This window comes from Triturus cristatus, chromosome 2_1 (genome assembly GCF_964204655.1).
Source record: "Triturus cristatus chromosome 2_1, aTriCri1.1, whole genome shotgun sequence".
NCBI classification, from domain to species: domain Eukaryota; kingdom Metazoa; phylum Chordata; class Amphibia; order Caudata; family Salamandridae; genus Triturus; species Triturus cristatus.
In genome coordinates, this window is record NC_140581.1 from 7927089 (window position 1) to 7942279 (window position 15191).

Below are 15191 nucleotides of genomic sequence, written 5' to 3' on the forward strand. Positions count from 1 at the left end.
GGGAGCAGAGTATCAGCCATGGGAGGTGAGGGACATTTGTCTGATAGTGCTATGTGGGCACGGTGTCATGTATGGCAGAGTATGCACTACGGAGGCTTGCGTCATTTTGGTGTGTCCCCTTGCGGCGGAGCGGGTGCTATGTGTTGCGCGCGGATGCCGATTGGACTTGGGCGGGCTAGCGCGATGGCATAATAACCTCAAGGGAAGAAAGGCCAAGAGTGTGGGTGCTCTTTGCCTGGTTAGTTCTAGCTCAAGTTCGTGCTGTATAGGCCCCGAATTGGGGTATTGCAGTTTTGGGTGTTTCTGGGATCGCTTGATTGGACCCCGGCCGAGCCTCCTTGTTGGGTTTTAGTATGTAGTTACGGGCCCGTGTTCGGCGCTCCAGTGCCTTCGGGTCGAGCCTCGCTTTTGTCTGAGATGTGCAAAAAAAAAAAAAAAAAAAAAAAATTCATATAGGACTGTATGAGTAATACTGGTTTCTTCAAGAAAGTGGTCTTTAGTGTGGTAATAGGACCGGCCCGGTGGCTTAGCGATCTAATACCCCCTCGTCAGGGACCGGTGTCCGGCCTTTTGGTCGCAGCTTCTATTGCTCTGCCTTTCATCCAGGAGGTTGATTAATTGAGGACCACTGAGTTGGGTTACTAGAACCATCCGCTATTAAGTGCCTTGTCACCTAATTGCTCAGCCTTTCATCCACAGGAAGTCGATAAAATGAGTACCTTGGAGGGGGTAACAATTGGCATCTATTATTTAGTACCAGGTTACCTAATGGTTCAGCCTTGCATCCATTGGAGGTCGATAAATGTGAACCATTGAGTTGGGAAACAGGAACAATCTGTCTCAGTGCCAAGTTACCGTATTGCTCAGCCTTCCAGCCTCCTGAGGCGACTAATGAGTTCCTTCGAGTTGGGTAGCTAGAACCATCGATCATTTGCGCCAAGTTACCACGGGTGTACATGCTCCCTCGTTGTTATAATTACTTGCGATTGGAGAGGTAGGGAAACTGGTTAAGATATGTCAAACAGTGTAGAATTTGTCTGGCTAGAAATAAGGGATCAGGATCTCCTTTTGCTCGTGTAAGCGCTCCACACTTTCTGGTCGTGTTAGCGCCATATTTACATGCAAAAATTCCCTGTGGCTACAGAAGCTGCACTCAGAAGGGATATGTAGGGAACGGGGGTCCAGAAGGGGCATTTCAGGACTGAGCACTGTACACCTCCCGCAGGACAGGAGAGCAGGCTTTCTGTTACGGCCCAAAGGTGTTGAGGCCTCCAAGATCACACCTGGCCTCTTCCCCAACAAGAACGAATATTTGGATTTCAATCATAATATGAATAGTAATTTTCACGTGTTCTCTCTATGCCTACAGGCTTCTGGTTACTCTGTTCAGACACCAGCTCCTTTGCACACACCCCCGTATATGTATACTGTATATTTAATGGCGAAAGATGGCCATTGCTGGAAATTGTTGTATGTACTGCGTAAAGCCCTGCCCCGTGGTCACAGAATTGCCGCTTTCTCCGCGAGAGTGTGAGAGTTTTACAGCATTTGAGTCATGTGTTGGAGACTAGCATAGTTGAGTAGACTGCCTCAAGTCTTTAGTTTTGACTAGACAAGTTTAGGAACTCTGCTTCGTGTGTGTGAGATGATTTTCATCTGGCAAGGAATTATATGGAAAGGGCTTTTAGGGGACAACATATTCTGATTGGCACGTATTACAAATTACCTTGAGGAGGAAGGTAGGGGTCATGTAGATCAGTGCCTTGTTCTTGTTTTGTTGTGAAATGTGATACATGGCTTAATGGAACATAGGGGCTGCATCACACTATTTGGTAACTGAAGTGGTCGCTACGCAGCACAAACGGTGAACTGCAGCTATATGCAGGGGTCGCATCAACACTTCCCAGTAATTAAGGTCGGTTTAGGTTGTCGGTGCCTCTATTCTAAAGTGTGCTGGTGGGGAAGGGACAATAAATATGCCTTTAAAACTTGTTTTACCACAGGGGCTGTGCATTCAAAGACAGGTCATATGTCCCTTGTTGCGGTTTGGGTTAGCAGGGTTTGATTTTCCTCCTCCCATGCATTGATATGTCATGGCATTGTCGCTGTCTTAGAGATTGGGTGACGTTGCTTGAGTTCTACCGGGCTGGGACTGTCGAAGTACACGTGGTGAGTCGGCCACCTTGGAGGCATGCTCCTGAAGGGGTAATGTGGTATACAGCATCCACCAAGGGGTAGGTGTCCTCCGCCACAGTAGAGTACCTCGTGGGCCCGAGTCGGTCAATGGCATAGGGTGAGGGGCCCGTTTTGTTGTGTCCGTCAACGTCCCTTGTCCCGGAAGGAGATGTGATTTCCCGGTTATTGCCTGCAGTGGGCCAGGCAGGTTGACCTATTGTGTGATTTCTTGGTGGCCACTGCTTTACCAGCCTTTTGTGTACGTCGTTCATCGCCACCGGCCCAACATCGTACTCTGGTGGTTATGCATTGCAGATGTCCTTAAAGTATTTGGTAACCCATTAGATGTTGTAAACAGACCTGAGGAAGCAATGATCTGCCTGACTTTGCTTGGGCTCACCAATAATGACCACGGCTCTCACTGTGGGTAATGCACACCCTTCCTCGGGATGGGCTCGGGGCCCGTAGGTATCCCGGGTGCCTTCTGATTAAAAAAAAAAAAAAAAAAAAAAAAAAAAAATATTCACACTGAAAGGGCTTGGGAGTGTAAACTTTAGTAAGTTTGGCTAGTGTGTTGGTGACCCGGCCTTTCCAATGCCTGAATGGAGGCATTTTTTCAAGAGGATATGCCTGTTAGCCACAATGATGTCGCATTACCCTATGCACCATAGAGGCTTAGCCTAGCCAGTACTGATGTGAGATGGGAGGTTGAATGCTAGTACTCCTGCCTCAGCGGTTCTGGGGGGGGGTCTGGTTGCGATGCTTTGTTGCAATGGCAAAGTAGGCCGAGTGGACTTGGAACGCCTAGTGTTGAGTGAGTGTTATTGTTACCTGGTCGTTCTTGGCCTCCTGAGGGTAGGAAGACCTAGCGGCAAGGAACAGCTAGGGTTGTTTTCGTGTGCTTCAGTGATCAAAAAAAAAAAAAAAAAAAAAAAAAAACGGGGGCCCTGGCTCACACGGTAGTGGGCAAAGATCACTCACGCCACAGGTGCTGAGGCCTGGCGTTGGGCTCCCAGGTTACTTCGGAGCGGCTAGGCCTTCAGATGCTGAAAGGATGTCCGTTGTTATTTACTCGATTGTTGATCGGTGGGTTATTTCCTGGGTCTTCCAGGGGTGTAGAGCATTAGGCGCTTGTCTTTCCATCGGGTCGGTTTGATGCGGGAGGGTGGTTTTGGGGCAGGTCACAGGCTGCCTCCTCTCGCTGTGTTTGTATTTCGAGGTGTGGTCAGGTCAAGTGACGGAGGAGAGCAATCATCGCGTGGTACAGCTGGGCATGAAGGAAGGCCAGGCAAGATTGTAGCGTAGACAGATAGTGGTACTGATCGGGGACTGGTGTGGGTCTCAATGGCAGGCCGCCATGCAAGGGGATCATGTACCTAGGGCACGTACATCAGGCAGTGACATGTGAACTGGGACCATGTGTACTAGAGTATGCAGGAGTGGTTCCCACCACGGTCGGTCAGATGGGGAGTTGTCATCTTGATTCTCACTGGATACCCTCACTCCACCACGCCTTTGTAAGCTGAGGATGCCTGTTGACGCTGTTAGACCTGCTATTAGTTAGTACACTCACTGCTGTGCCTTGGCCCGGTTTGTCTCGCATCAGGGCCAGTTTGGGGGTACCGGCGAGTTGTTTGCTCCTCGGCTGAAGCGGGCGCTGCTAGAACAGGGCAAGATTGATGAGGCCAGGCAGCATGACAAAGGTCTTTTCGGCACTGGCAGAATGGTGCAGGCTGCGAAGCAGTGCCATTACAGAACATGGATTTGTCAACATTCAGCTAGGAAATGATTAGCAGCAGGAAGGTATTAAACCAGGGTGAGCAATTGGTTTTGGTTTCGTGCTCAACAGGAGCAAGGGAATTGCATTCTGTCCCATCAGGGTACGGGGACCGTCTATAGCACCAGATACTGTAATGCTGCCAGCTTCGCCCTGGGCTGGGGGGGTAAATGTCTTCCTACTCTACAGCCAGACTCTGAGCAGGCAAAGGCATACTTGCGATGGTGCAATGGGCACTCAGCAGTAGAGTTAGATGGGTCATCATACCCCGGTATGACGCAGTGTTGAAACATAGGTTGTGGCCTCACACAACCAGGCACTCGAGGGCAGCTGTGGCGGGGGTGTGCCAGTGCCAAGAGGGTGCGGGTTGCCTGAGTAGGGCTGCTGGCTTGGAGGGAGCACTACTCTGATCGCCACAAGGGCACGTTTGTTTCATAGAAGGCTGAATTGTTACTTTTATGGCATGGTGCCAGTTGCTTTAGTTATGCGCATGTTTCTTGGCAGTGTCAGAAACATTCAGAACGCAATGCTGGTGGTTAGCCTGTTGTCAGGCTGTTCAGAGGTATTTTAGCTCAGGCATGGCCAAGCATGGGTTATAGGCCGGTGGTCTGCCCTGGGATTCGTGTTAACAGGCAGGTGAAGCAGCAGAACTTGGAGGGGCTTGGGTTTGACCTCTGGGTACTAGGGCGGAGCCTGGTTGCTCACTTAGTAGCACGCCCTTGAGTTTGACGAAACAGGTACCTTTGCGAGCATCAGTACCGGGTAACTTCGCCCGCCCTCCAGCACTGGCTGGCAGCTATGCAGGTTGTGGAAGTGGCCTTCCAACAGGGGCCTATGGTCCATATGATTAAGGGAAGCACCGGGGGAACACTTTAAGCTATAAATCTGCAGGAGACCAATTGGCTTTTCCAGTATTCAAATAGAGAAGCATTTTACACGTTGTTCTCCTCTGTGGTCACTATGACCTGTCTCTCCCTGGTATACTAGCAGAATTTTGGGAGGGCAAGGCTTTACATTTGGTGGTGACTGATGGAATACGATGGGCGTACTCCAACGGAGTGAAAGAGGAAGGAAGGCAGGCTTGTCAACCCTTACCTCCTCCCGCATGGGCACTGCCAGGCAGGAGTGTCTTGGCAAAGGGATTGTTATTTAGCCATGCAAAGGCAACTTTGGACCATCGCCTATTTAGGTTTAAGGTCATTTCAGTCAAATCCACGGGGGAGTTTAGAAAGGTTGGGGGAACCTGTCCTGATGGTGCACGCTGGCCGCCGGCCCGGTTGGGCGTAGACTTGTTTTGACTGGACCTGGGAGAAGCCCGGTATCAGTATGCTGTAGGTATGATGGCCTACCAGGAGCCATGCGCAGTTGCGCAGAGCAAAGAGGTCTTGGCTTCATCAGGCATGGTCTTATACACGCCAAGTCCACAGGGTGCCGGGAGGGAGATGGGGTGCACCTCCCTAGTTTAGGCACGGTTCTTTTCCTACTGGACCTAGGGGAAGCTTTGGCTGCAGCAGGTTGTTAGTAATAGGCTACCTTGGCAAGGAGCCCGCTCAGGAGAAGCCATTGAGGTGTCAAGGAGAAAAGTTAATAGCGCCATGTGCAAGTTCACTGAGCTAAGAGGCTTTGGCTTCATCAGGCATGGCCTTTTACACGCCAAATCAACAGGGTGTCTGGAGGGTGATGGGGTGCACCTCTCCACGCTAGGCATGAATTTAATTTTACTTGACCTTGGTGAAGCCTTGGCAGCTGCGGGTTGCGAATAGACTGGACCTACTGGGCCTAGGGGAAGCTTTGGCTGCAGCAGGTTGTAAGGAAATAGGTCTACCTTGGTGGGGGGCCCTGGTAGTGACGGTGGCCACTCCCAAGGCTGTGGAGGAGTTACAGGGCGATCCAGGGTCTGCACTTACCAAGGGGTACAGCATGCAGCAGCACCATGGGGTGCTAAGCCAGGATACCCAGGGATGTTTAGCGGGTCCCCTGGGAGAACGACGGCGCCCCGTTAACCGAAAGGCGGTTGTGGGTCTGAGCAACCGGGGGCTGCCATTTATGCTCCGCCCACCCATCACGGGGGGGCGTGTGAAGCATGTGGACTGGTGGTCCACGGATGGGAGGGGTGGACCCTCCCAATATTTGGTATACACCAGTTGGCGTTGCCATGGTGACTCTAGGCTTATCAGACGGGCAGGCGGCATAGGGCTGGCCTGCCCTGGGATCGCCCGTAAGATAACCCACCTTGTTTGCATATTGGTTATGCTAATAAACCTGCAGCAATATTTCTCCACTTACATTACAGTGTCGTGTGTTTTATTTATGCACTTATGTACTTATGTGCTTTGTGATAACTGTTGCCGATATTGGCACTATGTAAGGCTGCCCGGGTGGGGGGTCGCGCAGCGGCCCGCCCCTTGGAGGGCGGCCGCCTTAGTGCCACAGGAAGGCACAGGGGTGGGAGGTCGAGTCCCTGGGCTAGTCCGGGGGAGACCCCAACAGATAGCTGTTTCCGGCGAGGGCGGGCAGGAGACAGGGGTACTTATACTGTCTCCGCCCCCTCCTCGTCCTCTTGTCCGCTCGTTCGCCTTGCCCGCCCCTCCGCTTACCCGGCGTCCGGAGGGACAAAAGGGGGGGGCAGGTTTTTTCTAACAGTGTTACTTTGTGTTGCAGGAGGAGTTACAGGGCGATCCAGGGTCTGCACTTACCAAGTGGTACAGCATGCAGCAGCACCATGGGGTGCTAAGCCAGGATACCCAGGGATGTTTAGCGGGTCCCCTGGAAGAACGACGGCGCCCCGTTAACCGAAAGGCGGTTGTGGGTCTGAGCAACCGGGGGCTGCCATTTATGCTCCGCCCACCCATCACGGGGGGGCGTGTGAAGCATGTGGACTGGTGGTCCACGGATGGGAGGGGTGGACCCTCCCAATATTTGGTATACACCAGTTGGCGTTGCCATGGTGACTCTAGGCTTATCAGACGGGCAGGCGGCATAGGGCTGGCCTGCCCTGGGATCGCCCGTAAGATAACCCACCTTGTTTGCATATTGGTTATGCTAATAAACCTGCAGCAATATTTCTCCACTTACATTACAGTGTCGTGTGTTTTATTTATGCACTTATGTACTTATGTGCTTTGTGATAACTGTTGCCGATATTGGCACTATGAAATACCCGCCAGGACGCCGCGCATGGCGACTGCAGCCTGCTGTTGAGTGATCCGAGCTGGGGAGAATCCTTGCTTTGAGGACCCGCCATTCCTACACCCGTATCTGCCAGTCCAGCCCCGGCTAGGGCTGGACTGCCGTCCTGCCACCTCCGATCACCGGAACCTGACCAGCGGCCCTCTGCCTACCTGGGAACGCCGGATGGATGTGGGCGCTGAGGCGTGGCGGACACTGGAGGTGGTGCGGTCCCCCTAAGCGCCTTTGATGATCTCAGCGGCGCTACTGCGGCTCGATTGCCTACCTCCTGTCGCCTGCTCAGCCGCTGCGCCTCTCTTTCCTGCTTGGGCAGCCACAGCTGGCGGGGCCCTGGTGAGCGGCCCATGAGGTTGCAGGGGCAGCCGCTGTGGCCCTGAACAGACACTGCACAGAGTGGCTGAGTGATAACGCGGCACCCTGGTCCTCCTGTAAAGTTACACCCACCCGGCCAGCGTTGCGGATACGAGGCGCTGCAGAGCCTGGCACAGGCGGGGTGATTGCCGGCGCGATCGAGCCGTGATTGCTGAGCAGCGGTGCCCTCGCGGGGCTTCTGCAGGCTGCCTGGAACTGCTGCTGCGACCTCAATACCCCCCTGGCCCCTCTCCTGGTATTGGATGAGAAGATACACAAGCGCGGGCGGCCTATGGATTGGCCATGCTCCTTGTGAGGCAGCATTGAGGTGCCTGCCAGTTCCCCTCACTGTTTTCATCAGGCTGAGGTCTAGGGGTGCTGTGCTGGGCGCCCTTACATGCTTTGAGCCCCTAGAACACGCAAAGAGAGGACAACGTGGGGCAGCTTCTTACTGACTCAAGAGAAGCGTTCAGACATGCGCCCCTGACGGCAGGCACAACCCGGGAGCCTTCAAGTTCCACCACCTCTGCCCTGAATTGAGTGCTGCACTCTGGCGTGGCTGGATCTTGTGAGGGAGTGCACCGCAGCCTGACCCTTATGCACAAGAGTCTAACCGCCGACTTATCACGCTCCATCCGCTTTGAGGAGTCAGGAGTGACCAACCAGAGCACAGTGCAGTCTCCTCCTCAGTCCTGCGACATGTCTTCGAGGAGGCCCGAGAAACAGGCATACTTCCCCCATCAATGCGCGAAGCGTGCATTATCTCCCTGCCCAAGCCAGGCAAACCGTCCTCAAAATGTGACTCGTACAGGCCTCTTTCCTTAATCAACGTCGACACCAAAATGTTGGCAAAACTGATCGCTAATCGAGTCAACGCCCTCATGACCGCTCTGGTACTCTAGGACCAATCAGGCTTCGTACCCAGCAGAGGCACATCACACAATCTGCGCACTCTGTTTGCGGTCCTCCAGGATATTGACCCTGACTTGAACGCCGCGGCAGTATTCCTGGACTCCACAAAGGTGTTCGATTCTACCTCGCCTTTGTTTTGAGGCACATGGGATTCCTCGAACCGTTCCTGGCCTGGATAGACTTATTGTTTTCAAGATCTGCAGGCTAGAGTCATGATCAACAGCGTCCATTCCCCTTTAAAATTACCAGGGGCACCCGTTAGGGGTGTCCCCTGTCGCCCCTCCTTTTTGCTATAGCGATTGAACCCCTGGCAGCCAAAGTCCGACAACATTTCCGGGACCATGCGCTGATATATCCTGAGAGACAGATCTTAATATCGCTATATGCTGACGATATTACTTTATATTTACGCAAGGCGGGCGAAAGCCTCAACCCCATTCTCTGGCTGCTCCTTCTATATGGCCGCCTCTCAGGTGTTACTATTAACTGGGGGAAATTCCAACTCTTCCCCCTTACGGACGCAACCGAGCGTTTTGAGCCAGACTACCCTCTGAAATGGTGTGCTGATACGCTGACATACCTCGGAATAGTTATTTCCCATAATCGAGACGAACTGATGTTATCTAATTATGGAAGGGCGCGTGACCTTCTCACAGAAAAAATCTCCAGATGGATAGCATTGCCCCTCACTATGGCTGGCAGAACATCCCTGATCAAAATGGTGGTTCTGCCTAAGCTGCTTTACCTTTTTATGAACATTCCTTATGCCCCCAGTCGCCATTTTTTTAAAGATCTCAGAACCCAAATGATTTGTCTCACATGCGGGGGTAAACAGGCCAGATTAAGCTGGAACACCCTTACGCGACCCTTTGAAGCCGGGGGCTTTGAAGTGCCGGATCTAGAACTTTATTTTATTTGTGCCCAGGCTCATTTTGCAGCGATTGGATAAATCCCCCTCTGTATATGCCTCACCTAGCGATAGAGGACGGGTACATGACCCCCCACACCGTGTTCGGCATATCTGAGCGCTCCGGCGGTTCCGCGGCGCCATGCTTCTACCACTGTTCAATGCACATCGAGTGCCTGGCACGTCCTGGCCCGCCGACTCTAATGTCCTCTATTGTATTCACCCCTACTCCCCCTACAGGGGAGACATAATCTCCCGGTCACACAAGAAGGAGGGTGTCGCCGCCTGCTGCACAAACTGTCTATTCACACTTGGGGGCAACTGTATGTGAAGGGATCGTTCTGTTCTAGCAATGAATTCTTCGGTACATTATCCCCCTCCCCCTTAGACCGGTTCTTCTATATTAGGCTTAGACAAGATATGTGAACCTTCACTCCATGCTTCCCACAAGAGCCAGCTATCATGCCCCCCTTGCATGCTCTTCTACGTCAAACCACTCCAGCGCACGTCGTCGTATCCCTCCTATACTGCACTACCCAAACAGATAGTGGCCATGGTCCCTCCCTAGCAAAGGGTAAATGGGAAGATGAACTAGGACATCCCTTGACAGAGGAACAATGGTCCTTTTGTTGTTGTCATACTGGGGATGTCTCCGTCAGTAATAGATTGCGTCTCATACACTACAAGTATCTACATCGGTTATACCATACACCAGCACGCTTACATCCCCTTCATTTGCGGTATACTGATAACTGCGATCGATGTGGGGAAACTAAAGCTGATTTCAAACACCTGGCCTGGGACTGTACACACGTTCGTCGATACTGGGGGCATTTTTTTTTGCTTTGGGTCGCATGACAGAGACACACATCCTGGAAGATCCCCTCACTGCACTCCTGGGATGCACCAAACCGGTACCCGCGAAGATAAGGAGGTTTGTCTCCCTGACACTTCTCCTCGCTAAAAGACGATTCACGTGTAAATGGGGCATGGGTAGAGCTCCTTAATTTAAGGATTGGCTGCAAGATCTCATATACTGCCAAGAACAGTTGCACACATATGCTGACTTACTTCAGTCCTCCTCTCACCCCCAGGATATCTTGGGCCCCCTCCAAACTTACCTCCTAGAATACACCATGACCGAAGACGCAACCACTAGCTCCCGTACTGATGGGGAGGATGCACAGGACATGGTGAATTTACAAGAATAGAACCAGGATTGCTAAAGTGCAGCCTTGGAACCTAGGGCAGACTGAGTAAGAACACACCGGCAAGTCAAGCGTCAGTGAATGCACACCATTACCTTTGCCATAACATGCGGCTAGTGGCACTGTTATTGAATTGTTGAAATATTTGGTTCAGTATGTTTATGAACTTTTTCTGCGGCCACTTTATGGCGACTGCCCACCTAAAGCGGCCGGCCCAATGACTTCTTTTTGCATTTGTCACCCTGAGTGGGATGGGTATTCGCAGACATGAGTCCCGTGCTCTCCATGCCACTGGAATCAAGCTATCCCGGCTGAAGAGGGGTGTAACCCCGAAACCGGTCCTAGGATGCTTGTTTCCAGTCCAGGGAGGACCTGGCCTGGCAGTTCGGGCTGGACTGTTTCCATTGGGCACAGGGTCAAGACCGATTTGCATATGGCTGGGTTCAAACTGGAATGGCATGGTGAGCAAAAAAACGATGGATTTAGGCCCAGATCTCTGTACTGGGGTGAATGTATGACATTGTTCTGCATTCTGTCCATCAATAGTTCTTTTTCCAATGAGGTTGTAGGCGGCTTGCTGTATATTTTTCCTCTCACCCCTACTGCCTAATCGCACGACATCTTGTATTGCCGGCCATTTTGAGATGTAGGTATTATGCTGTGTACAACTTGTATGGCACCAGTAAAGGTATTGGAAATATATATATATCTATAAATTTCTTTCTCTTTAATGGCCAGATCTATCGCCAAACACTCGGGACTGCGATGGGTACTTGCTTCGCCCCCAGCTTTGCAGGTCTTTACCTTGGCTGGTGGGAGGAGCAAGTAGTCAGCAACCTAGACCAATTCAATACTAATGTGAAAAGTTGGATGAGATACATAGACGATATTTTCTGCATCTGGGAAGGCAGTATTGAAGAAGCTAACTTGTTTGTTGAATCACTCAACGAAAACACCTTCAATCTGACCTTCACGAGTCATATCGATGCAGAAAGTATAGATTTTCTGGACCTGAAAGTTAAAATTGATGATAACAAACTCTCTACTGTACTTTTTAGGAAGACCACTGCAGGAAACAGCCTACTTCATGCCGATAGCTGTCATCCAAGAAGTTTAATTAACAGCATCCCTCTTGGAGAGCTCCTTAGAGCTAAAAGAAATTGTAGTACAGTTAGTGAGTATGAGGATGAGAAATCAATAATGTGCGAACGCTTTAGAACAAGAGGTTACAGCAAAACCTGCATCAATAAAGCTTGCACAGAAGTTGATAAAAGACCTAGAAATGAGCTTCTCAATAACTGCTCTGGAACTACAGAGGATGAGAAAACATCTAATATAAGATTCATCACGACTTTTCACACCAGATCTTTTGAAGTTAGAAATGCACTTAACAAATATTGGGAAGTCTTAAAACTTGATAAGGATCTGGCCAAATGTATCGAAGATTTTCCCCAGATCACATACCGAAAATCCAAGTCCCTTAAAGATACTGTTTGCAGGACTTTACTGACCACTGACAATAAAACAAGCACAATACAAGGGTTTTACACCTGTGGGAAATGTAAAGCCTGCAAATACAGTACCAACTGTAAAGAGGTATCACTATCACAAGAAATGAAACCCTTCAAAATTTTAAGGCACTATACATGTAACACTGAATATGCGGTCTATGCTCTCAGATGTCCCTGTGACAAATACTATATAGGAAGTACCATCCATAAAGCCAAGAAACGTATCTTGGAACATCTGAGGGCAATTAAGAACAATGACAAGCAATACCCCATTGCCAGACACTTCACAGCCTGCCATAATCAAAACAGTTCTAAACTGTCTTTCTGTGTTCTAGACAGTATCCCTGTGAGAGAAAGAGGTGGTGACAGAACCCAAGAACTAAGACGGTTAGAGTCTAGAATGATTATCAAATACCACACAATGCAGCCTTCAGGACACAATGGGGATGAAGGGTTATCAGTTCACCTAGGGTAATCTATTATGATTTTCAGTATATCTTGGAATTCTGAATAACTTCAAGCCTTAGTGTAATAATAAGAATGACTCTTAGTTTTTAAGTGTTTTTAGTGCTCATTTCTTTTAAAAAGACATAATAGCTATGTAAACAACGAATACTTACTCTTGTTTTAATTGCACCTTGTTCTATTATGTTTCACAGGTCTCTAATGTGGTTTGAAAGAGAGTGGGACAAGACTGAATTGACTCATTATCAAGTGCAGATTTTGCGAAATACCGTCTCAGAAGTCATGTTATATCTTTTTAATGGAAATGTTTGGTTATTTTTCATCATTTGTTGAGACACAGATACTCGTGATTGGTATGCCCACTAGGGCTGAATTTATCAGCAATCCGTTCATTTATTTGGTCAAACTTATTCATCAAATAAGTCCTTTATAAGATTATGTAATAATGATTTGGTTGCCCACGGTGGCATGAGTAGCATCTAAACCGCATTCTGGTTCATTATGTCAATGTTTGAACTATCTGAAACGGAAGCGATATCTTATTAATACCATTATGTTTAACTGTGCTTTTGATTTTCTAATTTACATTACTTTCCAATTATCAACTTGTATGCCCACTTGGGCACGAATACGATCTCTGATATAATCATGCTAGTGCTCAAATATAATGCGAGAACTGCACTTCACTGCCATAGGTGGCTATTGGTAAACTGTGTTATCCATTTGTGAGCAGTGCTCATGTTTATTTTATTTTTTTTCTGTTAAAAACAGAGTCTGTTTTCCCAACTCGAAAAACCCATGCATATGTGGATTCTGATTTCACTGTCTATCACTGTGGTGTCACATGATTAATTTAAATGAAATTGTTTCACTGACGCTCTTACTCGTGATCAAGGAGGTGTTTCTCCGAAACGCGTAGAGTGACAAAACCATCGGAATAAATGCACGCTGAGAAAAGTTTGTGGCCATTGCATCGTTTCTTGAAAAAAACGGCGTAACGATTCGTTTGGATATATATATATATATATATATATATATATATATATATATATATATATATATATATATAAATAATGACCAATTGGATTATTTGATTTTTTGTTGTTTGTTTTTGCTATGTTAGTTTTTGTAAAGGAAGAATGTAATGTAATATTTCATGTATTAAAACAATGCACTGTCATTGGGTAAAGGGGAAAGTAATGTAATGCTTAGTTCTGCAGTGTGGGCAGAATGTTGGGATGGGAACGTTTGATTTTTGTATGAAGACTGCCACGTTTTTTGTCAGCTGCTCTAAGCTGTCGAAGCTGAGGAAACGTGTCCGTGGTAGGTCATTAAGACATATTAAACTTACCATTTTAACATGAATCCTCTGCTGTTTCTTACCTCCTTTTAATCAACCACCTCAGAAACCTCTGTAAAAGGCCAGTGATAGCTCAGTGGAAGCCCAGTGAAAGGCCAGTGAAAGCTCCGTGGAAGTCCAGTGAAAGGCCAGTGAAAGCTCAGTGCAGATGAAAGGCCAGTGAAAGCTCTGTACAGGTGAAAGGCCAGTGAATGCTCAGTGGAAACCTAGTGAAAGGCCAGTGGAAGCCCAGTGGAAGCCCAGTAGAAGCCTAGTGGAAGCCCAGTAGAAGCCTAGTGAGAGGCCATAGAAAGCTCAGTGGAAGCCCAGTGAAAGGCCAGTAAAAGCTCAGTGCAAGCCTAGTGAAAGGTCAGTAAAAGTGAAAGGCCAGTGAAAGCTCAGTGGAAGCCCAGTGAAAGGCCAGTGCATGCTCCTTGGAAGCCCAGTGAAAGCTCAGTGCAGGTGAAAGGCCAGTGAAAGCGTCGTGGAAGCCCAGTGAAAGGCCAGTGAAAGGCCAGTGAAAGGCCAGTGAAAGGCCAGTGAAAGCTTTGTGGAAGCTCAGTGAAAGGCCAGTGAAAAATCAGTGGAATCCCAGTGGAAGCCCAGTGAAAGGCCACTGAAAGCTACGTGGAAGCTCAGCGAAAGGCCATTGAAAGCTCAGTGGAAGCCCAGTGAAAGTCCAGTGAAAGCTCTGTCAAAGCACAGTGAAAGTCCAGTAAAAGCTCTGTGGAAGCCCAGTGAAAGGCCAGTGAAAGCTCAGTGCATGTGAAAGGCCAGTGAAAGCTCCGTGGAAGCCCAGTGAAAGGCCACTGAAATCTCAGTGCAGGTGAAAGGCCAGTAAAAGCTCAGTGGAAGCGTAGTGAAAGGCCAGTAAAAGCTCCGTGGAAGGCCAGTGAAAGGCCAGTGAAAGCTCCGTGGAAGCCTAGTGAAAGGCCAGTGAAAACCCTGTGGAAGCCCAGTGAAAGGCCAATGAAAGCTCAGTGGAAGCCCAGTGAAAAGCCAGTGAAAGCTCAGTGGAAGCCCACTGAAAGGCCAGTGAAAGCTCAGTGCAGGTGAAAGGCCAGCGAAAGCTCAGTAAAGGTGAAAGGCCAGTGAAAGCTCAGTGGAAGGTCAGTGAAAGGCCAGTGAAAGCTCAGTGCAGGTGAAAGGCCAGTGATAGCTCAGTGGAAACCTAGTGAAAGGCCAGTGGAAGCCCAGTGGAAGCCCAGTAGAAGCCCAGTGGAAGGCCAGTGGAAGGCCAGTGAAAGCTCAGTGCAGGTGAAAGGCCAGTGAAAGCTCCATTGAAGCCCAGTAAAAGGCCAGTGAAAGCTCCGTGGAGCCCAGTGAAACGAAAGTGAAAGCTCCATGGAGCCCAGTG

General features: G+C 49.4%; 1 protein-coding gene across 2 annotated transcripts in view; it reads left to right on the forward strand.

Moving 5' to 3' along the window:
- LOC146863599 (uncharacterized) overlaps positions 1-13452 on the forward strand; it is a 479196-nt gene extending 465744 nt beyond the window's left edge. For both annotated transcript variants that reach the window (XM_085627619.1, XM_085627620.1), the window contains one exon: positions 12690-13452. The gene's annotated coding sequence lies outside the window, so the exon portion shown is untranslated. The remainder of the gene's footprint in view (positions 1-12689) is intronic.
- The last annotated feature ends 1739 nt before the right edge of the window (positions 13453-15191 follow it).